The sequence below is a fragment of the Citrus sinensis genome, chromosome 6 (assembly GCF_022201045.2).
Source record: "Citrus sinensis cultivar Valencia sweet orange chromosome 6, DVS_A1.0, whole genome shotgun sequence".
In the NCBI taxonomy this organism is placed as follows: Eukaryota; Viridiplantae; Streptophyta; class Magnoliopsida; order Sapindales; family Rutaceae; genus Citrus; species Citrus sinensis.
This window is the reverse complement of record NC_068561.1, coordinates 11,126,938-11,152,792: the sequence shown is the minus strand read 5'-3', so window position 1 is coordinate 11,152,792 and position 25,855 is coordinate 11,126,938. Positions and strand designations below refer to the sequence as shown.

At 39.7% G+C, this 25,855-nt stretch overlaps 1 pseudogene; it reads left to right on the top strand.

Moving 5' to 3' along the window:
• Positions 1–2,404: 2,404 nt before the first annotated feature.
• On the top strand, positions 2,405–24,084 carry LOC102610494 (cactin-like; annotated as a pseudogene).
• The last annotated feature ends 1,771 nt before the right edge of the window (positions 24,085–25,855 follow it).

The following is a 25,855-nucleotide window of genomic DNA, read 5'->3' as shown; positions in this document are numbered from 1 at the left end:
AACTAGTTAGCAATGTTGTGTCAACTAGTAGTTATATTGAAATATGAGTGCATGACCGATAAGGTGCAGTAATTACCCTTAAAACTACGAGGGGATGAAGTTAAATAATTTTAATATCCATTCTCTGAACAACAATTGGTTTTCAAAGGACTATACTGATAACCTTTAACTAAAAAATCTGCAGTTCAATGTGCTGAAGTTTTTCTTTTATTAGTTCAATGACGAAATACCAATTGTATATATAATCTTATCTTCTTATCTCTTTGTTGTCAAGTCAATAATTATAAGTTAATGTGAATTCAATTGTATTATGTAGGTTGGCCGGCTAAAAAGAAACAAGCTTAGAAAGAGGGCCTTTAACCCTTCTAGTAACAACCAGTTCAAAACAACAAAAAATAATTTAAAATAAACATTCTTTAATTTTACATATCAATTAGATAACGATTAGTGAATAAATCTTTTTCATTCCTTTTAATTTTATTTATTTTTGAGTTAAGAAATTTTGCTTAATTAACAAAAATATAATTTATATTTCAAAGCATCAGCATTGTTATTGTTCAAGAGAAAAGAATTTTTCAAAAAAAAAATTATTTTTACAGAAATTTAGGAATTCAGTAAAAGATTCTGTTATTTTTTTGAAAAACTTATTTTAAACACGGCTTTGGTAGCCCGATTATAGCCTAAAATATTTTGGTAATTTGATAAAGGCTTATAAAATAGAGTCAGGAGTTTTAAACCGTGTTTCTACAAACATATTTTCAAACCAATTTAGGGTGCGTTTGAAATTGAAATTAAACAGCTGTACCTTTTAAGTTACAGCACTAAAGTATTTGGTAAACACTAGTTGTTGTAACTTAAAAGCTATCTTAATATGATTTTTTACTTGTATGATGAAAATTTTATTATACCTTTAATAATTTTGTTAAAGTTATTATTAAATAATTGTATTTACTATATATTATTATTATTATTTTTATAATCACAACTTTTTTTACAAGAACTGTTCCTGTAGCTTTACCTTAATTCCAAACAGACTCTTAATCAGGATCCGACTTCGACCCAATGAACCCGAATAATCTGGGCCAGGTTCAACACATACCAAATTAAATAAATTCGTTACCTGGATGCGATTATATCAATACGGGTCTAGGTTTAGGTAAACCCGCAAGAATCCCGGACTCGGATATGTTTATTTTAATATGATTAGGAAAACAATTCAGCCCATGCCTAATTCCCGCTTCCACAAGCGCGGTTGCCAAAGCTATTATTTTCGGGTTTATTTATTTAAATATCCCCAATTTGTCTTTAAATACCAAATTTATACTCTATTATATGCATATACCTCATGAAGATAGGAAAAGTAAAAAATAACCTTAAACAAACCAAGAATCCACACCTTTCTTCCTCTCACAACTTCTCTCTTTCAGGCTTCTCTCACCATTCTCTTCTTCTTCCTCTCACGGCTTCTCTTTTTCGGGCTTGTACACACACTATTTCATAGAATGTAGGGATTTAAGACTCCATTTTAAGTTATGAGTGATTGAAGAATTAGTGCAGGAGAGAAGTCGAGTACGAAGTCGGGTAAGTCGAGAACTTAGTCGAGTAAGAATTGGAGATAAGTAAGTCGAGTATATCGTCCAGTAGGAAGTCGAGTAAGCATATTAAATGAGTTGAGTAAGAAGTGAAGACACTTGAATAAGTCGAGTATTTGGTCGAGTACAAAGTCAGGTATGAAGTCTGGTAAGTTGAGCATTCAGTCGAGTAAGAAGTGAATGCAATTGAATAAGTCGAGTATCTAGTCGAGTACGAAGTTGGGTATGGAATCTGGTAAGTTGAGCATTCAGTCGAGTAAGAAGTGAAGGCAATTGAATAAATTGAATATCTAGTCGAGTATGAAGTCTGGTAAGTTGAGCATTCAGTCGAGTAAAAAGTGAAGGCAATTGAATAAGTCGAGTACGAAGTCGGGTATAAAGTCTGGTAAGTTGAGCATTCAGTCGAATAAAAAGTGAAGGTAATTGAATAAATCAAGTATCTAGTCGAGTACGAAGTCGAGTATGAAGTCTGGTAAATTGAGCATTCAGTCGAGTAAGAAATGAAAGCAATTGAATAAGTCGAGTACGAAGTCGGGTATAAAGCTTGGTAAGTTGAGCATTCAGTTGAGTAAGAAGTAAAGACAATTGAATAAATTGAATATTTAGTCGAGTACGAAGTCGGGTATGAAGTCTGGTAAGTTGAGCATTCAGCTAAATAAGAAGTGAAAGTAATTAAATAAGTCGAGTATTTAGTCGAGTAAATCGATTGAATGAGTCGAGTATTAATTTTTTATTGGTATTTTATTGAGGCTATTTTTATATTTTTTATGATTTTTTTAAGTATGTATGTATAAAGTTATAGATTTTAATGGATGGAGGTATATTTTGAGAATTTGGAAGGAAATGGGGTACATCCCACGCAATTCCCTCATTATTTTCCTTTCCATTCAACTCTCTTTATAAAATCATCGTCGTCCCTCGTCATCGCTTCACAAGCTTCGCTGCGTTCTTGTTCATCATCATCATCTGCCGTTTGTCCAGCTATGTCACGGTTTTTAGCCGACGTTCGTCCACCTTCGCGAATCATGATCGCGGCTGTGACGCTGCGTTCATCTTCAAGAAAAATTACTGAAGAGGAAATCGTTGAGTATTTGGTTAAGAAAGCACAAAGAAAGGTTTAGTAAAAGGTTTAGTATTTTGATTATTTTCATTGGATTTTATTTTACTATATTGTTTCACTCAATCTTTGTGTTGCTTATGTAATTTTCGACTGTGCAGGCAGCAAAAGTTGCGAAGAAATTGAAGGCACAAAAGGTTTCTGGTTATTCTAACGATTCGAATCCGTTTGGTGACTCCAATCTTAATGAGAAGTATGTTTTCTTTATATTTTCTCTTGAATGGGCATTTATTTTTCTTTCCTTCTTTTAATGCATTTGAAGTTTGAAGATTGCGGCCGATGATAATAACTAGTCCAGAATACATGTTTTCATTTTTATGAGGTTGATCATGTTTGTCTTGAATGCATTCTCAGTCTAAAACTACTTATCTGACGGCTAATGGATCTGAAATAATTACAAATTGGGGGAAGATTTTTCTTTCTTTTATTTTGTATTGATTATAATCTGTGGGTTGCAGATTTGTGTGGCGAAAAAAGATTGAGCGTGATGTTTCTCAAGGTGTGCCCCTTGAAGAGTTTTCTGTTAAAGCAGAGAAAAAGAGACAGAGAGAAAGGATGGTATGCGTTTTGTTTTGTTTTTTATGTTGTTAAATTCTTTGTCGTCCAAATTCTAGTGATTTCATAATTTAGTAATTGATATAGCTAGTTTTTCAGTTCAGTATTTCAATTTATTCATCATCCATTCTCGATGCAGGCAGAAATTGGAAAAGTTAAAAGGAGAGAGGAAAGAGCGCTAAAAAAAGCACAACATGAGGAAGAAATGGTAATTTTTGTCCTTTAACAGAGTAAAGTTTTTCTTGTAGAATCTGTTTTCCAAGAGAAATATTTCATGGCTTATTATGATGGAGTTATCTATACTACTATTTGGATGCATTTTGGCTTGGTTAATTATATCCTTCTGGCAGCACTGGTGGCTAGAGAACATGCTCTTGCTGAGTTCCAGGACTGGGAGAAGAAAGAGGAGGAGGTTCGTTGCCGAGCTGTTCATTTTTTAAATTATTTTTAATTTGATCCACTACTAATATTTTGATTCTACAGTTTCATTTTGATCAAAGGAAACTCGGGTCAGAGATTAGATTGCGTGAAGGTCGTGTCAAGCCTATTGATGTTTTGTGCAAGCACCTTAGCGGCTCGGATGATTTGGACATAGAAATAAATGAACCATACATGGCTTTCAAGGTGATTTTTTGCTGTAACCTCAATTTTGATATAATAATAATTTTAACAAATATGCATTGACTATGTTTTCTAACTATTCATGTTGGTATTTGATTTGTATTGTTTAATATAGGGCTTGACTGTAAAAGATATGGAAGAGCTTCGTGATGATATCAAAATGTATTTAGATTTGGACAGAGCTACACCGACTCATGTCGAGTATTGGGAGGTATTATCCCTTCTCACTATTTTGCTCTTGCTGAGTAGAGATATTCCTTAGTGATGGGTGATAGCTAGAAATTTCTTCGTTTTACAGACTATCTATCTTGCTACCTTTCTAGAATTTGGATATTTTGTAATATCGGTCCTGGTATGAGAACACAATGGAATAGGATTTATGTTGTTGATTCCATAATCATGTAAAATAAGGTTTTTGTCAATTTGAGGATTTAGAGTGTCCTCCAAAGTCTTATATTTTCCTTTTGGTCACCCTCTCTTCTTGGTTGAAATGATTGCTTTTAGAGCATTTCTCAATGACAGGTGACAGTTAGAAATTTCTTCATTTACAGACTATCTATCTTGCTACTGTTGATGCGAGATTCTGGTTGTCCTCTTTCCACGACCAGGCTCTCTGCTCGATCAACTTTACCACGATCAGAATCTCTCATCGTAAACCTTCTTCTCCAAAGGTTCCTGCGTACACAGACAGGTCAGAGCACGCCGGTTGTTTTCCCGGCGCAAACCCTCTGACGCTCAAGTCAGAAATGAAGGTTCTAGGAATGTTTGCCACGAATCTTATGGCTTCTTTTCGATCTCAATTTTTAGAGTTCTCATTTCTTAGTTCTAATAGCAAAAAATCTAACCCTTTTACCTTCGTTGGCTACCATTTTATAGGCTTCCTCTGAATCCCGGTCTTCCGTAGTCCACGCCCGTTATTCTCCCCACCCTCGGATGTGGATGCCTCATTATCGCCATTGTGGGCGAATGGAGATGGACTTCATGCCTTGATTCTCGGATAGGGATGCACGTCTTGTCAACTGTCGTTGACCGGGTCTCCTCGCCTCTCGACCTCTAGCCGGAATGGCCTTATGCCTCTAATAGGAGTTCGACCGCGTGAATGGCATATTCGCGGACAAGAAGAATATTTCTGCTCTTGTTCCCCTGCTACCTGGCTCTTACAGGACACACCTGTTCGCAGAACTCTGCCATCAAATATCTGCTCATCACGTCTGGTCTCGTCGAAGTATTTCCCTTAAATACCGGTCCCCCAGTTTCTAGTGTTGTGTAATGTAATGGACCAGCAGTTGAAACTGAACGATTCTTGCTCGCGTGGGACTGGAAAAGGCTGCCAAGAGTCGTGTCGCATTTAATTGCGGATGAGGTGATGTGGCAGAGATCTACCCCTCCATTTGAATTTCAAACCGACGGTTACGAGACCCTCGGGATTCGGTGCTGTTAAATGCTGGCTATCCAAGAGTTTTTCTTCCAATAAGATAACCAAAAACCTCTCGAAGGGAAAATTCACCATTTTCGCCGTCTCTGTCCCTGTCTCTCCTGTAAAGAAGTTTCGGCATAAAAGCCCCCATCCTTGCCTTTCCCCGACTGAAACATTACTTCAGGTATTACTTTTTTCTCCTCGGTCTCGGATAGTTTGTAGATAACTTCTTTTCTCTTTGCTTTGCTTGAGGTAGTAGTTGGTGGTGGTGTTTTGGTTATTACTTTGGGAATGTCGAAGGGTAAGGAGAAAATCGTTGAGATTGATGACGACGAACTAGGTTTCTTGCCTAGTCTGCTCACTGATCCTGCTTTTGACCCCGGGATCCCCTTAGAACCCATTAGGTCTAGTGTCGGGACTAGTGCTAGGAGGATGTCCCCCCTAACAACCTCCACGAGCGGAAGTAATGGTGAGGAGGGATCTTCTGGCTCTGAAGACACCTTGAGTGAGAATGGGGAAGGTGACTCTGGTGAGGTGTCTCCATCTGGAACATCACGACCAGAAGAACGGAGTACAGTAGGAGGTAGAGCCTTGTCGCGCGATTATGCCATTGATTACATGTCGTGCACGACCACGTTTGACGAGCTCAATGACCTCTGGCTTAGGTATAGCATTCCTGGTGAAATACTTCTTAAGATCCCAGGAAAGAATGATACTCCTAGCTGGCCTCCTAGGGGATACGTTACCTTGTTTTTGAAGAGTTTTAAGCATGGGCTGAGGTGTCCCTTGCAACCCTACTTTGCCCGGATTCTTAACGGGCTAAATCTAGCTCCTGGTCAGTTGAACCCCAACTGGTGAAGAGTGCTCTCTGGTCTGTTCCTATTGTGGGACAGATGTTGTTAAAGCGAGCCTACGGTCGATGAGGTGAAACACCTGTACCAGCTAAAGAGCAGCCCCAAAGATGCCGACTGGTACTACTTCCAATCTAGTACCAAGAGCAGGAAACCCATAACTGATCTTCCAACTGGTGGTGGTGGGACTTGGAAGAGAAAATTCTTTTTTGTTGGGGGTCCTTGGGGTCAGGTTGCACAAATGGATGGGAAGGATTATCGCGTCCCATCCCGTTTCGCGGTCCCAGGTTGCCTACTCGCTTTAGATGTCTTGTATCCATAATTGTTCTCGCTTTATTGGTTTGTCTCTAACCAAGTGTCTGTTTGTGTTGCAGGTTCTTAGGGTGTTCACTTCCCGCTCCAACCTGATCAGCTCAAACGGGTCGAGGCTGTACTAGCCAACTCCTGCCCGAGTCGAGAACTGATAACTGTTTACAACTTGCTCGAGTCTCGCTTGGTACTCCCTGGCCATAAGATGGAGGACGCTGTGATTGGGGTTCTGAACAGGAAATGTTCTCGACCTTAAACCACTAAGAGGGACAAGAACAAGGACACCCCTACTGCAAAGCGGGCCAACATTGTGCAGCAAGTCTCTCTCTTGAAGACTTTACCTCCTGCTCCTACCAAAGTCGGGGAAACTAGTGGAGCAGTCACAGATCCTGCTTCCTTTTCTCCTCTTGTCGGGCCTCGATCTCGCTTACCTGATAGCCGAGCAGAACACTTGGTCCCCTATCTCAATGAGTTATCTAAACTTGTGAGCAAGAAGGACCTGGATGATTTTGATGGCTGCACCCTGGGCGAGCTGGTGGGAGCCATGCAGTATAGCGCTTTCCATCTCAGCTGCATGACCACATACTGTAAGGCCAATGTTGGCCGTTATGACATGAAGATGAATGAGGACATTCAGTCGGCGATGACCAGAGCTGACGACGCCGAAAAGAAAGCAGGAGAGCTAAATGTCGAGAACCTGAAGCTGATAGAGCAAGAATCTTTTGCTCAAGCAAAAGCCATTACCCTTGAGGAGGAGCTGACCAAGGTCAAGGAGGATCTTCAAAGGCAGAAGGCTATGTATGAGGCTCAACTCGAATCTCTCTGCGATTCCCACCGAGCTCAGGTCGAGAACTTGGAGAAGGAGGCCGACAACCAGTACGACCAGGGACTTCGGCATTCCTATCGTTGCATCATGGCCGTCCTCAGGAAGCAGCATCCTGAACTGAAGATGGATGACCTTGCAGCTGGTGTTACTTAACACATGGACGAGGAGGCGGCCAAGAAAGATGCCGAAGGGGTAGAGCCGATCGTGATTGAGGAGGAAAACTCTCTTCCTCGTGCAATCCCTGCTAATGTTGGCGAGGCGATCACCCCCCCGGACGCAACTGGTGATACCCCCCTGCACCTGAGGAGTTCCAGCCAACCGATGCTGCTCGGCTTACTGATCCACCATCTTCTTGAACATATTTCTTGTGTTGTAATGAACAACTTTGTTGGTTATTGATAAATTAATGAAAACTATTTTTGATTACTTTCTTGCGTTTGTATTTACAAGTTATTTTTCCGTTTGAGGGTCTGCTTGCCTTCACTTGGTCGAGCAGGCTCTGGCTTAGAATATGGTCTTTCTACATGACTTGGGATTCTGCTCGCCTTTGCTCGATCGAGCAGATCCTGGCATGCTTGGCTTCCGGTCTTGCCATAGACAGGCTTTAAGACTTAGTGAGCCTTTGCATGCCTTAGAAATTTTTCAATATTCGAGAGTCTGCTCACCTTCGTTTGGTCGAGCAGATCCCGGTACGCTTGTCTTCTGGTCTCGCCGTAAACAGGTTTTGAGACTTGACGAGCCTTCACATGCCTTAGTAAATTCTTCGATGATTAGGATTCTGCTAGCCTTTGCGCGGTCGAGCAGATCCCGGCACGCATGGCTTCTGGTCTCGCCATAAAACAGGCTTTGAGACTTGGTGAGCCTTCACATGCCTTAGTAAATTCTTCGATGATTAGGATTCTGCTAGCCTTTGCGCGGTCGAGCAGATCCCGGCACGCATGGCTTCTGGTCTCGCCATAAAACAGACTTTGAGACTTGGTGAGTCTTTGCATGCCTTAGAAAATTTTCAATGCTTGGGATTCTGCTCGCCTTCACGCGGTCGAGCAGATCCTAGCATGCTTGGCTTCTGGTCTCGCCATTAACAGGCTTTGAGACTTGATAAGCCTTTGCATGCCTTAGAAAATTTTCAATACTTGGGATTCTGCTCACCTTTACGCGGTCGAGCAGATCCTGACACGCTTGGCTTCTGGTCTCGCCATAAACAGGCTTTGAGATTTGATGAGCCTTTGCATGCCTTAGAAAATTCTTCAATGCTTGGGATTCTGCTCGCCTTCACGTGATCGAGCAGATCCTTGAACGCTTGGCTTCTGGTCTCGCCATTAACAGGCATTGAGACTTGATGAGCCTTTGCATGCCTTAGAAAATATTTCGATGCTTCAAGTGAATGAAATTCCTCGACGTTTTATTAATTGCAGGATTCAACTTACAGGAAACTGCTTTGGCATAAAAATAAAAGGCTACGAGCACGAGCAGAAATAGATTTAAAACATGAACAAGTCTTACTGGAAGTATTTCCTGAGGTGTGCTGCATTCCATGGGCACTTCACCTCGTGGCCATCCGTGCGAACCAGCTTGTAAGCTCCGGGGCCAACTAGCTGCTAGACTCTATATGGCCCCTCCCAATTCGGTCTGAGCACTCCTTGAGTCGAGTTTCTGGTGTTCAGATTCACTCTCCTTAACACCCAATCTCCGACTTTGAACTGCCGTACATTCACCTTCAGGTTATAATACCGGGCAACCCTGTGCTGGTAAATGGCTGATCGCTCGGCTGCTTGCTCCCTCTTTTCCATTAGCAGATCAAGATTCAAAAATATCTGCTCGTCGTTTTCCTGCTCATTGAAATGATCTGTCCGGTGCGTCGTCGTTCTTATCTCAGCTGGTACGACTACTTCATGCCCGAAAACTAAGGTGAATGGTGTCTCTCCAATTGTTGTTTTGTGGGCTGTCCTGTATGCCCATAGAACACCTGACAGCTCATCAACCCATGCACCCTCTTTTGCTCCAAGCCTGGTTTTCAAAAGCCTTTTGATGGTCTTGTTGGCTGCTTCTACTTGCCCATTCGATTGAGGATGAGCAGGCGAGCAATACTTCAGCTCTATCCCGAGGTTCTGGCAGAAATCCTTAAAGCTGTGATTATCGAACTGCCTGCCATTATCTGTTATCAAGGCACAGGGGATCCCGTATCGACAGACCAGGTTTCTCCACACAAAGTCTGTTGTTTTCTTCTCTATGATCCTGCTAAGGGCTTCTACCTCTGTCCATTTCGTGAAGTAGTCTATAGTAACTATTGCATGTGTTGCTGCTCCTCGTCCCTTTGGCAATGGGCCGATCAAATCAATTCCCCATTGAGCAAATGGCCAAGAGGAGGTCATGGAGGTGAGCTTCTCTGGTGGTTGGTTGGAGAAACTTACAAAATTCTGGCAGCTTACGCAACTCCTAGTCTTCCCCTGCGCATCCTGGTGCATTGTCGGCCAGAAATATCCCTGCCTTAGAACCTTGTGGGCGAGGGACCTCCCACCAGAATGATTTCCGCAAATTCCTTCATGTACTTCTCTCAGTACGTAATCCGCGTTGTCCTCATCCAAACATCGCAGGAAAGGTGGTGTATATCCTCGCCGATACGGTACCCCATCAATCATCGTGTATCTCGAGGCCTGGGCTCTAATCTTCCGAGCTTGCAGCTTATCTGGGGGCAATACCCCGTCTCTGAGGTATGAAATTATCGGGTCCATCCATGAGCATTTTTGTTCTATCCGCAATACCCCCAAATTTTGTTCGATGCTCGGGCTGGACTTCACCTCCAGAGGGATCGATTTTGGCATTTTTGAGTCTGCTACCGCTGCCATCCTGGCCAAAATATCTGCTCGACTATTCTGCTCCCTGGGGATTTGTACCACCTCTACTGCTTCAAATTTTCCCATCATCTGCCTGACTATCTTCAGTTACCGCTCTATCTTCTCCTCTCTTGGTTGAAATCTTTCACTGACATGATTCGCAACCAGCTGGGAATCAATTCTGATCTTCACTCTGTCTGCTTTCACAGCCTTAGCCAATTCCAAACCTGCTATCAAGGCTTCATACTCTGCTTGGTTATTTGTGGCTGCGAATTCTAACTTTACAGCATAAGAGATCTCCTCCCCCTCCGGGCCTTCCAAGACAATCCATGCTCCTGATCCCTGCTCCCCTAATGACCCATCCACAGACATTTGCCATACTTGGGCTTCACCACTGTCTGTAGCTACATCTCATTGGTCCAAACAAACTTCGGGCTCTGTAAATTCTGTTACGAAATCGGCCATTGCCTGAGCCTTTATCGCTGCTCGGGGTTTGTAGTCTATGTCGAACTCGCTCAGCTCTATAGCCCACTTGACGAGCCGACCAGACGCGTCTGGCTTGTGTAGAGTTTGATGCAGTGGGTGGTTTGTTATTACCGAGACTAGGAATGCTTGAAAGTATGGCCTCAGCTTCCAAGCAATAACCACAAAGGCAAGTGCCCATTTTTCCAACGGTGGGTATCTGGTCTCAGCGTCGAGCAGGGCCTTGTTGGTGTAGTATATCGGATATTGAACCCCTTCTTCCTCTCTCACCAGAACAGAACTTGTGGCCCGATCTGATACCGCCAAATACAGAAATAACTTATCCCCATCCCTCAGTGTGGACAGCAGTGGAGCTTGCTGCAAGTATTGCTTCAAGTTCTGGAAGGCTTCCTCGCTTCTGGGGTCCATTCTGTTTTCTTTCCCCTCCTTATCACTTGAAAGAATGGCTGACACTTATCTGTAGCATTGGATATGAATTTTCTCAACGCCACCAACCTCCCTATGGGGCTCTGCATCTCCTTTAGGTTACGAGGAGACCTCATCTGCACGATCGCCTGGATCTTCTCGGGATTTGCTTCAATCCCCCTATGGCTCACCATGAATCCAAGAAATTTCTCTGACTCGACCCCAAAAGCACACTTCTCCGGGTTGAGCTTCATCTTATACTTCCTCAAAAGCCCGAATGTCTCATCGAGGTGTCCGACATGTTCTTTCGGGATTTTGGACTTGGTGATCATGTCATCCACGTACACCTCCATGGTTTTCCCAATCAATGGCTTAAAGATTTTGTTCACCAGCCTCTGATAGGTGGCCCCAGCATTTTTGAGACCAAATGGCATTACCCTGTAACAGAATAAACCCTGGTTAGTGATAAAAGCAGTGCTCTCCTCATCCTGCTAGTACATGGGGATTTGGTTATATCCCGAGAACGCGTCCATGAAACTAAGCAGGCCGTGCCCAGCTGTTGAATCTACTAGCTGGTCGATTTTTGGCAAAGGGAAACTGTTTTTCGGGTAGGCTTTATTGAGATCTGTGAAGTCTATACACATCCTCCACTTGCCATTTGCCTTCTTTACCAGCACCACATTCGATATCCACTCAGGATAATTGACTTCCCGAATGAACCCTACTCTCAAGAGCTTTTCCACCTCGTCATTTATAGCTTCATACCTCTCCTGGTTGAAACACCTCATTTTCTGCCTTACGCTCGAGCACCTTTCTTTATTGCCAGCTTATAACATGCTACCTCAGGATCAATCCCTGGCATGTCTTTATGTGTCCAAGCAAACACATCTGCATGAGCATGTAAGCATTTCACCAACTCCTGCTTCTGCTATTCCTTAAGTCTCGACCCGATTCTGATCGTCTTTCCCGGATTCTCTGGTCTAAGGCTTACTGTCTTCAGCTCCTCTACAGGTTCTTGTCTGCCATTCTTATTTTCCACTCAGGTATCAAAGGATGTTATCTGCATTGCTTCCATTGCTGCTGAGGAGTAGCAGCTTCTAGCGATTCTCTGGTCTCCTCGTACTACTCCGACAACCCCATTCACTCGGTACTTGAGAGCCAGATAATGGTTGGACAGTACCGCTTTGCTCATCCTTAGAAATGGCCGACCTAGGATCATCTGGTAAGGACCTTCTTCATCCACCACCACAAAGTCTAGTATCATTGTCCTTTTTGTCGAGGAGCTCCCAATCGTGATAGGCAGCTCGACCACGCCCAGAGGGACCAGCTTTCCTCCTCCAAACCCTTTCAAGGAGGTATTGGTGTATTCCAACTTTCGGTCTGCTATTCCCATCTCCTCCAAGGTTGACTTAAATAACACATCAACTGAACTCCCTGTATCAATCAATATCCGGTCAAACGTCTTGCTAGCGACAGTAGCCTTGATGACTAAAGCATCCTCGTGGGGGTATAGAATTCCTTCCTCATCTTCATCCGTCCACATGATTGGCACTTGCCTGACCCTTACTCGTTTGGCTGCTGGGGTGTTGAAGAATACCTCTTTGCTGATCATGGCGTATCTAGCATAATTCTTCCTCAACCTGTTGGAATCTCCGGCCAATGTTGGGCCCCCAGCTATCACCCTTACTGCAGGCTGCTCGCGCCTCAAGTTCATGTCACTCTCCCTTCACTTATTGAGGCTACCGTTGGGAAGGTCTCATCTATAAACTCGTCCAGATACCGATTTCTCACAAAATCTTCAACCTGGGTCTTGAGATCTCTGCAATCTGCTGTGGTGTGGCCATGAGTGCCATGGAACTTACAATAGCGTCCCCTATCCCTCCTGCTGGGTAGCTTTATTATTGGAACAGGGAGGTATAGCAACCCCCGATCCTTTATGGCCTCGTACACTTCGTCCAGGGACATCTTCAAGGAAGTATACCGGCCATAGTCCTGGTTCTGGTCGATCAGGTGCACTGCTCTTTCTCTATTTGCTCCGTTCTGAGTTGGAGGTGGTGGCAGTACTTCTGGTCTGCTCTTTCTGCTACCATGGGAGTGTTGATGAAGACCACCATATACCGAGTCATGCCTTCTCCAAGGCTCCCTAGCTGGGGAACGAGGAGGTTGCACCCTGCTGCGCTGATACTGTGGTGGCCTCTGATGAGGCTGGTAAGCAGTTACCCGACCTCCTGCTCCACTGCCTGCGGCCTGGTGATCCCTCCTTCTGATCGGCCCATTCCCCGGTAATGCTTTCTTCTATTTCCTCCCCAATCCTTCTAACTGGTCTGTCTTAATCCGTGCTGCCTTTTCCTCTTCAATCTCAATGTCTCTCTTAGCCTGCTCATATGCGGCCGCATACGTCTGAATAACTGGGCTTCTCAAGTTATACCACAGCCTTCCTATCTTCACCCCTTCTTTCAATCCCCTTAATGCCTGAGGGTGGTTGAAGGCTCCCAAGTCGAGGACAGCACGATGAAACCTATTAATGAATTCCCGAAGGGTTTCTTGCTCCCCTTGTTTCATACTTTTCAGCTCCATCATGTCATCTTCTGGTGCCATTGCCCCACTAAACTACTCTGTAAATTCCTGGCACATCTGCTTAAAGGTTTTAATGCTCCCCCGATGAAGTTTCCTGTACCACTCGTGTGCACGTCCCTCAAGGGAGAGTGGAAACACTCTGCACCTTTGGGATTGAGATAATCCTTGCACCCTGGTAATGTCGTTGAAGCGCTCTATGTGCACCAACGGATCAGTTCGTCCTGAATATCTAAGGTCTGGGAGGCGAAAATCTCTTTGAATGACTGCCCTCATGATCTCTGCTGCGAGCGGTGATTCTCCGTCCAGTATTATCCTCCAACCAAGAGTTCTGCTCCTTCCTTGCATGTTATCAATTACTTGCACTAGTCTGCGCACTTCCTCCTCTAGCTGCACTGCACGACCAGAGTCACGTGTTGCAACTTGATCTCGCTCTTGCTCTACATCATGTAAGTGTTGTCTGAGCTCTGTTTCCTCTGCATTCGCTACCCCGTCGTCCTCATCAAAAGTCTGTCTTGCTGGGGATTGCTCTTCCTCCCTCTGAATTTCTCCCCGCAAAGGTATGTTACCTCTCTCACCACCAAATCTCCCGGTGGTTTGACTTCTCCTCATACTATCGGGACCTGGTGCCACTCCACCACCTCTCACCTTTTCTTCCTAAGTTACTCTTCGTTCACTCCACAACTCATGCAGGATGGTTGTTAGGGTCTCCATCTGCTTTTCCATCCGTTCCATCCGGTCGAACATGGCTTTTTCCCGTGCTTCACTGGCTATCTCCCTCAGCGTCACGGAATCATTAAGCCTCATATCACCCCCTTGTGCACTACTTCCTCCTGTCTCTATTGCTTTTCACTTGCTTCACTCCTCTTCTTACTATCAACAGAAGCTTTTTGCTCAGCTCCCCACAGACGGCGCCAAAATGTTGATGCGAGATTCTGGTTGTCCTCTTTCTATGACCAGGGACTCTGCTCGATCAATTTCACCACGATCAGAATCTTTCCTCGTAAAGCTTCTTCTCCAGAGGTTCCTGCGTACACAGACAGGTCAAAGCACGTCGGTTGTTTTCCCGGCGCAAACCCTCCGACGCGCAAGTCAGAAATGAAGGTTCTGGGAATGTTTGCCACGAATCTTATGGCTTCTTTTCGATCTCAATTTTTAGAGTTCTCCTTTCTTAGTTCTAATAGCAAAAAATCTAACCCTTTTACCTTCGTTGGCTACCTTTTTATAGGCTTCCTCTAAATTCCGGTCTTCCGCAGTCCACGCCCGTTATTTTCCCCACCCTCGGATGTGGATGCCCCATTATCGCCATTGTAGGCGAATGGAGATGGACTTCGTGCCTTGATTCTCGGATATGGATGCACGTCTTGCCAACTGTCGTTGACCGGGTCTCCTCGCCTCTCGACCTCTAGCCGGAATGGCCTTATGCCTCTAATAGGAGTTCGACCGCGTGAATGGCATATTTGCGGACAAGAAGAATATTTCTGCTCTTGTTCCCCTGCTACCTGGCTCTTACAGGACACACCTGTTCGCAGAACTCTGCCATCAAATATCTGCTCATCACGTCTGGTCTCGTCGAAGTATTTCCCTCAAACAGCTACCTTTCTAGAATTTGCATATTCTGTAATTTCGGTCCTGGTATGAGAACACAATAGAATGGGATTTATGTTGTTGATTTCATAATCATGTAGAGTAAGGTTTTTGTCAATTTGAGGATTTAGTGTCCTCCAAAGTCTTATATTTTCCTTTTGGTCACCCTCTCTTCTTGGTTGAACTGATTGCTTTAAGATAATATCTCACGGTCACTAACTTATCAAAACATTATGACCATGAGTATTGTATTTAGCACCTTAGATGTTGGCTAAAAATAATTGCTGGTACTTGTCACAATAAGATGTGAATGTCTCATAGGTGGTGCTTCGACATGTGTAATTAATTCTACAGGCGCTTATGGTGGTTTGTGATTGGGAATTAGCTGAAGCACGGAAGAAGAATGCACTAGATTGAGCTCAGGTGCGCGGGGAGGAACCTCCTACTGAGTTGATTGCAGAAGAAAGGGGTTTGCATTCTAGTATTGAAGCAGATGTCAGGAATCTTTTGGAAGGAAAGACTCACAAGGAGCTTGAAGCATTACAAACCAAGATAGATCTGCAGATGTGGACGGGCACAGCCATGGTGGTTAAGTACTGGGAAGCCATTCTTAAACAGCTTCATATATATAAGGCAAAGGTACTCAGTTCTAAACATTTGTAAATAATTTTTCTATGTAATGTGCAACTTGTTCTGGACTTCACTACTAACTAGCTGCAATTATAGGCTTGTTTGAAGGAAATACATGCTAAAATGCTGCGTAAGCATCTGCAACGCCTTGAGCAAGCTCTGGAGGGTGCAAAATTTGAAACTGATCTTGATTCAATGCATGAAGCAGAGGTTATTGAGCATAATGACGACGGTATGTGTATTTTTATTAGCTATGGTAAAATTCTGGATTCTTTTTAACGTTATTGCATTTATAGTCATTGACTAATATTTCTTTGACATAGATGCTGGAAATTTCTCTCCAGAACCTATATTGGAGAAAGAGTCTCAAGAGTCGGAGGAAGAGGCTGGATCATTTTCACCAGAACTATTACATGGTGATGGTGACGAAGAAGCTATTGACCCTGACAAGGATAGGGCTGTTAAATAAAAAATAAGAATATGGAGGCAAAGAACAAAGAAAATTTCTTAGGATTTGATACGTGTTTGCACACTTTCCTTTAAGGTTTTATTTGCCCTCTCCAATCTTGGTTTGCTATAGAGTATTAATGGCAAATTACCCCCAAGATATATCAAATCCTGAATACAATCTCTAGCAAATAAGATTGTATTTCCAGAACATATATGAAACCTGCAAAATCTGATGATCAATTATAAAATATGTATATTTCTTTTATGAAGAAGATGTTAATTCAAAAGAATGCAACCATTCGAAATGATACTTCTTCAAAAAACTCTTTTAGTTTGAATTTGCAACGATTAACACTTGAAATTTTCAAGCTTGTCAACCATTTCTAGTTGACGCCTTTCTGGAAATAAACGGTTAACCGTTTTCTCAATAAACGGTGAGCTGTTTTATTTCAGAATGTCAAATACGTTGCTCTCTGTACATAAACAGTTAACCGTTTTCTCAATAACCGGTGAGTCGTTTTCTCTAGACCATAAAACATGCTCTCTGGAGTTAAACGGTTAGCCGTTTTCTCCATAAACGATGAGCCGTTTTCTCTAGACCATAAAACATGCTCTCTGGAGTTAAACGGTTAGCCGTTTTCTCCATAAACGACAAACTGTTTTTGTCCAAAATATCAAACCAAAGATTAAAAATGTTACAATCTCTCTTACAATCCCCACTAGATTGTAATATTTTTTTCAGATTTATTAATGATCAACTTATACATACAAAAAGGTATCTTTCGATTTTAACCTTTAATTAGTGAGTGTATTTCAAAGCATTTACAAGACAATAGTGTGCTAAGCATTAAACTTTGTCTCTTAAGTAAATACCGGAGATACATCACATATAAGCTATCCTATATTTCAAAGTTGTGTTCCAATAGTTAGCACTATTCCGGCCTTGTGCTCTATCTTGGATTCATGAACATTTACAAGATTAAACCATGACCTTGTTAGAAACGGCACCATTTCTTATGTTCACTTAGGTGAAGTTTCAAATCATGTCTTTAGATATTATAAGACTTGAACTTTATTAAGAGTAAATACTCAACCTCAACCTCGTAGCTATTTACACCGAAACTCTCGAATGAGATTATTTATTACTCGATGCCAAACCAGTCACACAATAACAACTTGTTATTACCCATTTAACTATGGAGTAGTGGTATAACTACTACATAGTTGGGTTACCGTCGTTGGTGACTTTATTATGTAAAGGTTTCAATCCCATTCCAAAAGATGTATCCTTAACTAAGTCTCTTGAAAGACCTTTTGTTAAAGGATCTGCTAGGTTCTTATTAGTCCTAACATAAACAATATTAATAACACCATATGCTATTAATTGTTTCACATATTCATGTCTCAAGCTAATATGTCTAGACTTTCCATTATATACTTTATTATAAGCTCTAGACAATGTAGCTTCACTGTCGCAGTACAAAGAAATAGATGGCATCGGCTGTGGCCACAACATTATATCAAACAATAAATTTCTCAGCCATTCTGCTTCTTTGCCTGCAGCCGCAAGTGCTATAAACTCACTTTTCATTGTTGAATGAGTTATGCACTTTTGTTTCTTTGAAGCCCAAGAAACCGCTCCTCCAGTAATTGTAAAAATCCAACCAGAAGTGGATTTATTATCTCTTGTATTGGTTACCTAACTAGCATCTGAATATCCTTCCAGTACTTCAGGATAATCATTATAAAACAAACCCAAATTAATGGTCTTTTTAAGATAACCAAGTATCCTACCAATTGCTTTCCAGTGTTCAACGCTAGGGTTACTCGTGAATCTTGACATTTTGCAAACTGCAAATGCTATATCAGGCCTCGTACAATGCATAGTATACATCAAGCTACCAATAGCACTAACATATTCTAATTGTGCTACTACTCGGCCTGAATTCTCTAGTAATTTAATACTAGAATCATATGGGGTATTAGCTTCTTTAAATTTCAAATAATTGAATTTAAGAAGCACTTTCTCTATATAATGAGATTGACACAACGAGTAACCCCCACTATGTTTATTCACTTTGATACCTAAGATAGTATCTATTTCACCAAGATCTTTCGTCTTAAATTGTGAAGTTAAATACTTCTTTGTATCATCTACTCCTTGCATATTAGTTCCAAAGATAAGCAAGTCATCAACATACAAGCATATAATCACACCAATATCATTCGTAAATTTAAAATATACACATTTATCAGCATTATTATGCTTAAAACCATGTGATAAAATTACCGAATCAAACTTCTCATGCCATTGTTTTGGTGCTTGCTTTAAGCCATAAAGAGATTTGACTAAATTGCATACCTTTTTCTCATTTCCAGGCAAAATAAATCCCTCAGGTTGTTCCATATAGATTTCTTCATCAAGATCACCATTAAGAAAAGCTGTTTTAACATCCATTTGATGCACATATAAATTGTTCAATGAAGCAATTGCAAATAGCACTCTTATAGAAGTTAACCTAGCTACCGGAGCATATGTATCGAAATAATCAATACCATTTCTTTGCTTAAACCCTTTGGCTACTAATCTAGCTTTAAAAGTTTGCAAAGAACCATCACTATTGTACTTTCTTCTAAATACCCATTTGCTGCTAATTGGTTTAGATCCTGGAGGAAGATCAACCAAGACCCATGTTTGATTCGACATAATTGAATCCATTTCATCATTTACCGCCTCTCTAAAAAAAGAAGCGTCTCTAGAAGACATAGCCTCGCTAAATGTCTTTGGATCTTTTTCAATATTTAACAACAATGGTACTTTGTTAAGTACATTCTTTCTATCCCCTTCAACCAAGAAGAGTAGTGGTTGTGATGAAATAAAATCCGAAGCTAAACTCTTTTTTTTCTTTTCACGTTGACTCCTCCTTGGTTCGAAAGATGTCATAGACTCTTTCCTTTTATTATTATTAGTGGAGGTACTAGGAGTATTAACACATGGTTGATCAATACTTGATTCTAATTCAATATTATAATCATGTTGAAATTTATTCTCTATAAATTCAACATCTCTAGATTCCACAATCACATTAGAATCTAAATCTAACAACCTATAAGCCGTGGAATTTTCAGCATATCCTACGAAAACACTTTTTATACCTCTAGAACTCAACTTTGATGACTTAGGGTCATGTATTTTATAAAAAGCTAAACAACCCCAGACCCTTAAATACATCAAGTTTGGTTTTCTTCCTTTCCAAATTTCATAAGGAGATATATGTGTTTTCAAAGATGTAATTCTGTTATGAATATGACATGCAGTCAGTAATGCTTCCCCCCACAAATTCTTTGGTAGTTTTGCATTAAGGATCATGGAATTTATCATATCCGTGAAGATCATATTCTTCCTTTCAGCCAAACCATTTTGTTGAGGAGTAAATGGAGCTGATCTTTGATGAATAATTCCAACTTCTTCACAATAATTATTAAATTCAATTGAGAAATATTCACCACCTCTATCACTACGAACCATTTTGATTTTCCTATCTTTTTGGTTCTCAACTTCAGCTTTGAAAATTTTAAATTTATCAAAAGCTTTATTTTTTGTTCTAAGTAAATACACATAAGTGTATCTAGAACAATCATCAATAAAAGTGATAAAGTACCTCTTACCTCTTTTTGTTAACATGCCATTATACTCACAAATATCGGTATGTATTAAATCCAATATTTGAGTATTTCGTTCAGCTTTAGGAAAATGTTTCTTAGTTAATTTAGCTTGGATGCAGATTTCACACTTATGACCTTTAACATCATTGCAATTAATCAAACCATGCTTAGACATGTATTTCAAAGATCTAAAGTTCAAATGTGCTAATCTAGCATGCCAAACATCACAAGACTCAACAATATAAGCTCAGTTGATATTATTATTATTAATGCTAAGTTTGTACATTCCATCACAAGAATACCCTTTCCCAACAAATAATTCATTCTTTGACACAATACAAGTATTACCCTCAAGCACAATCTTAAGCCCATGTTTGCACATACAACTAGCAGAAATAAGATTCTTCCTAACGGAAGGTACATGAAAGACATTATACAATGTGACTTTCTTTCCAGAAGTGAAGTTGATCTCAACTACTCCTTTCCCTGCTACTATGGCTGCATTATTGTTCCCCATGAGAACCATTTGTCCTTCCGTTTCTTCTTTGTATGATAAGAAAAATTTCTTATCATTACAAACATGAATTGTTGCCACCAATCATAGGACTTAGTTTCAGCCATATTTGTTTCGGTAATCATGCCAATTTGCATTTCAGAAACCATAGCACAAATCTCTTCAGATTTGTTTTCAATCACATTAGCTTTATGGGAATTCACTTCTTCTTTTTTCTTCTTGAATCTGCAATCACTTTGGCGATGGCCTTTCTTACCACAAAAGAAACAATTTCCAGAAAAATTTTGTGTGCTGGACTTTTTGAATTTCTTGTCATTCTTGACTTTAAAATTCTTTGAGAATTTACTAGCTTCAACAACATTAACTTTAGTAGAATCATGCTTATTCTTGGATTCGCGAGACCTAGTCTCTTCTTCAATTACCAAGTGTTTTTACAATTCTTCTAAAGTTATGTTCTCTTTACTATGAAGGAGTTTCTTTCTATAATCATTCCAACTTTGAGGCAATTTAGCAATAATAGCCCCAACTTGAAATGATTCAGAAATTTCAACTTTTAACTCTCGAAGCTTAGCAACAATAATTTGTAACTCATGTATTTAATCAAGAATGGATTTTGTATCTACCATAATAAAATCAAAATATTTAGATACAAGGAATTTGTCGGTACTTTCTTTCTCCATTTTGTATTTGTACTGAAGAGCATTCCAAATTTCCACCGGAGAAGTCATAGAATTGTAGAGATCATATAACCTGTCAGAAAGCGTATTGAGTATGTGACCCCGGCACATCAATTCATCATCTTCACGACGCTTCCTTGCAGCCTTAACAACTTCGGTATCATCTTCTCTTGGTTCTGGAAATGGTTCCAATTTCGGATCAAGAACATATGCCACTTTAAGAACAGTAAGGAGAAAGAACAATTTTTCCTTCCAACGAGTGAAATTAGTTCCATCAAAACGATCAAGATGGACACTAGGATTCAGAAATGATGTCAAACTCTTCTCAGCCTCCATTTGTATTAAATAAAACCTTAAAGATTGTTAAATAAAAAATAAGAATATAGAGGCAAAGAACAAAGAAAATTTCTTAGGATTTGATACGTGTTTGCACACTTTCCTTTAAGGTTTTATTTGCCCTCTCCAATCTTAGTTTGCTATAGAGTATTAATGGCAAATTACCCCCAAGATATATCAAATCCTGAATACAATCTCTAGCAAATAAGATTGTATTTCCAGAACATATATGAAACCTACAAAATCTGATGATCAATTATAAAATATGTATATTTCTTTTATGAAGAAGATGTTAATTCAAAAGAATGCAACCATTCGAAATGGTACTTCTTTAAAAAACTCTTTTGGTTTGAATTTGCAACGATTAACACTTGAAATTTTCAAGCTTGTCAACCGTTTCTAGTTGACGCCTTTCTGGAAATAAACGGTTAACCGTTTTCTCAATAAACAGTGAGCCGTTTTATTTCAGAATGTCAAATACGTTGCTCTCTGTACATAAACGATTAACCGTTTTCTCAATAACCGGTGAGCCGTTTTCTCTAGACCATAAAATATGCTCTCTGGAGTTAAACGGTTAGCCGTTTTCTCCATAAACGGTGAGTCGTTTTCTCTAGACTATAAAATATGCTCTCTGGAGTTAAACGGTTAGCCGTTTTCTCAATAACCGGTGAGCCGTTTTCTCTAGACCATAAAATATGCTCTCTGGAGTTAAACGGTTAGCCGTTTTCTCAATAACCGGTGAGCCGTTTTCTCTAGACCATAAAATATGCTCTCTGGAGTTAAACAGTTAGCCGTTTTCTCCATAAACGGTGAGCCGTTTTCTCTAGACTATAAAACATGCTCTCTGGAGTTAAACGGTTAGCCGTTTTCTCCATAAACGGCAAACTGTTTTTGTCCAGAATATCAAACCAAAGATTAAAAATGTTACAATCTCTCTTACAAGGGCTTTACTGGTAACTTGTCTAATACAATGCATATTGTCTATTTAAGAAGCTTACTGAGTTGAAAAGCTGTTTATATGTTTAACCATGTCATTACTTAGCAGGAATGTAAACGAATTGCAGTTTTGGAAGACCAGCAAAGACGAATTCAAGAAGCTATGGCATCAATGCCAACTCCATCAGAAGATAACTTTGAACTGAAAGCCATGAAAACTATGGGAGCCATGGAAGAAAGGGACGTCGTATTTGGGTCTGGTGCAGAACATAACCTGGACTCACAGGTTGATCTTCATCCATTCTGTTCATCTTCCTTTACTAAGGGGTTATTTGATATTATGATTTGCTTACAAAATTCTCATATGCAGGTGTATTGGTGGCACGATAAATACCGACCAAGAAAACCAAAGTATTTCAACTGTGTTCACACTGGATATGAGTGGAACAAATATAATCAGACTCACTATGACCATGACAACCCACCACCAAAAATTGTGCAAGGGTATAAATTCAATATCTTTTACCCTTACCTCGTTGACAAGACAAAGGCTCCTTCATACACAATTGAGAAAAGATGGAAGCAATGGTGAGACATGCATCATTAGGTCCACGCCGGGCCTCCATACGAGGACATTGTAAGTTGTTGACTCGATCTATTTGGTAGTCTTGCTTTTGTATACAATGATTAAATTACCCTTGACTTACCAGATTGTCTTCTTGAAATTGCAGGCATTTATAGTTGTTAACAAGGAATGGGAGTATTCTCATAAGAAAGGATTCAAGTGCACATTTGAACGTGGGATATTACATGTATACTTCAACTTCAAACGCTACCGCTATCGTCGGTGATTTGTGGAAAGGCGGTTTTGCTAAATTTTTTTGTCTGTTTCTTTTTTTCTGCTTTAACAGAAACTCTTCAGGCGGCAAACCTTGAGAAACATCACTCTCAATCTTTTTTCGCCATACAAATCTGCAACCCACAGATTATATTCAATACAAAATAAAAGAAAAAAAATTCTTCCCCCAATTTGTAGTTGTTTCATATCCATGAGCCGTCAGATAAGTACTTTTGCCATTAACAATGCACTCAAGACAGACATGATCAATATCATAAAAGTGAAAACATGTCTGCACTAGTTCTAATCATCAGCTGCAACCTTCAAATGCATTAAAAGAAGGAAAGAAAGATAAAAAGGCCATTCAATAGAAAATTGTTTAGAATTTAGATCTATTTGAACAGGAAAATAAAATCCTAGATAAATTAATTAACTTAGGTAATTAGTCTTCAAATTATTGCTATTGATTACTGTTCATACAATACTTTTTTACTTTTTATACAATACTATTCATACTAGTTACTATTCATAGGTAGTGTTCATTGCACTGTTTATTATCTTAATTCTATCATATATGTTAGAAATATTAAATTGCAAAAAGTAAAATACATAGAGAATTTTTACTTGGTTCGGGTTACAATCTTACATTCATAGGGCCATGCTCAGACAATAAGCAATTCACTAAGTAATGAAAGATTACAACCTATTAGATTCTTACACAATTTTAGACTCTTTTTTACTTTTGCAACCACCTCGTTTAATCTAACTTAGTTGAGCTTGCATAGCGAATATGACTCGTCTTCAATTGTGTTTGTTGCTTTGCATGAGATCCCCTCAACATAACAAATGGCCCTTTCAAGACAAAGTGATCAAAGCAATAATAAAGAACATCTAATGAGAAACTTGATATTATGAAGACTTGATGAATAAGACTAAAATGTCTTAGAGATATGAAACATTATATGTGGCCAAATAGGGTTTCTTCTAGTTCTCTGCGTTGGTTGCTTCTTTGATATAAAATACAATGTCTTCTTCATATTTGCAATGTGTGAAATTTTTCCTTTATATAGGTATCATATTTTACCCAAACCCTAGTAGAGGAGTACTAAGATATACTTTCTTGAGAGTCCAATCTTCTATTAATATTTGATATACTTACCAATATAGTAGTCATTTTTATTTAAAACTCTTTGATATGTAATCCTACTTACACGTCAATTTCGTTCTTTATGCGTCTAAAAATATTATCCAATATTCTACAAAATCTAATCTAATTAATTCCCAATACTAGACAAATCCTTAATAAAAGCAAACAAATCCCTACTAAAAGGAATAAATAAATTACAATATTATTAGTGCAATGATATTAATCATAAAATCCCTAAAATTTTTTATAGAAACACACTTTTCATTGAGAATGGAGTCACCAAATGGATTTGAATCGTTAGAATAAGCAAAAACCTTTGTGCCTTCAATTTCTTGCAACTTTTGCTGCCTGCACAATTGAAAATTACAAGAGCAACAAAAAAAAAAAAAAAATTTGAGTGAAACAATATACTAAAGGAAAATCCAACCAAAATAATAAAAAATATTAATCATTTCTTTGTGCTTTCTTAGCCAAATGCTCAACGATTTCCACTTCAGTAATTTTCCTCGAAGACTTCCGCTTTCTGTGGTCACGCTTGCTCTCATTGCTATTATCACTAGAACTATCTTAGTCCCCTCTGCATTTGTTGCTTTCGCTTCTTCTTCTGTCACCTCAAAACTATCTGATCCCTCGTCATGTCTATTGCTCTTATCATTCTCTACGTTTGCGACGTTTGCGTGAGCTCCTTTCTAATGACTCATCGGAAATGGTGTATGAGTTGGACTTGGACTATAACTCGGATGATTTCTATCTTTCACTTTCACTTCTTCTTTTGGAAGAAGACTTCTCTCTTGCTCTTTCTACTCTTTCCATGACTGCCCATTTCACAAAAACCTGTTCAAGTTACCACAAGTGAGTGAAACGAATAAGAATATAGGTCAGGGCATCTTTGGTTCTATATAATCATTTAAACCTTGGACAAGAAACCAAACAAACAAATTCTATTATGATAAGGATGTAATTTACAAATGAAGAACTGCTCAATATAAACAAATTGATATTAAAATAATTAATATTAACCACGAGCATTTAGTTTAAAGCAGAAATAAATAAGTAACCTAAAAATGAATAGAATATTTGACTCAGGCTAAAATTCTACAGATCTACTATAAAGTCCAACATGCAAGTTCAAACTCCAAGAACATTGATCAGAGCAAGAAATTGCAAATTCGCTAAGTTTTTTTTCAATGAGAAAACAATTATCAAAGTTCCAAATTTTCAGACGATGAGTCATCGTATCTCTTTCTTTCACTTCGACTTCTTTTTTTTAAGAAGACTTCTCTATTGCTCTTACTACTCTTTTCATGCCTACCCATTGCACAAAAACCTGTTCAAGTTACTACGAGTGAATGAAACAAATAATAACGTAGGTCAGACCATTTTTTGTTCTGTACAATCATTTAAACCTTGGACTAGAAACCAAACAAATAAATTTTATTATGATAACAAAGTAATCTACAAATGAAGAACCGCTCAATGAAAACAAAGTG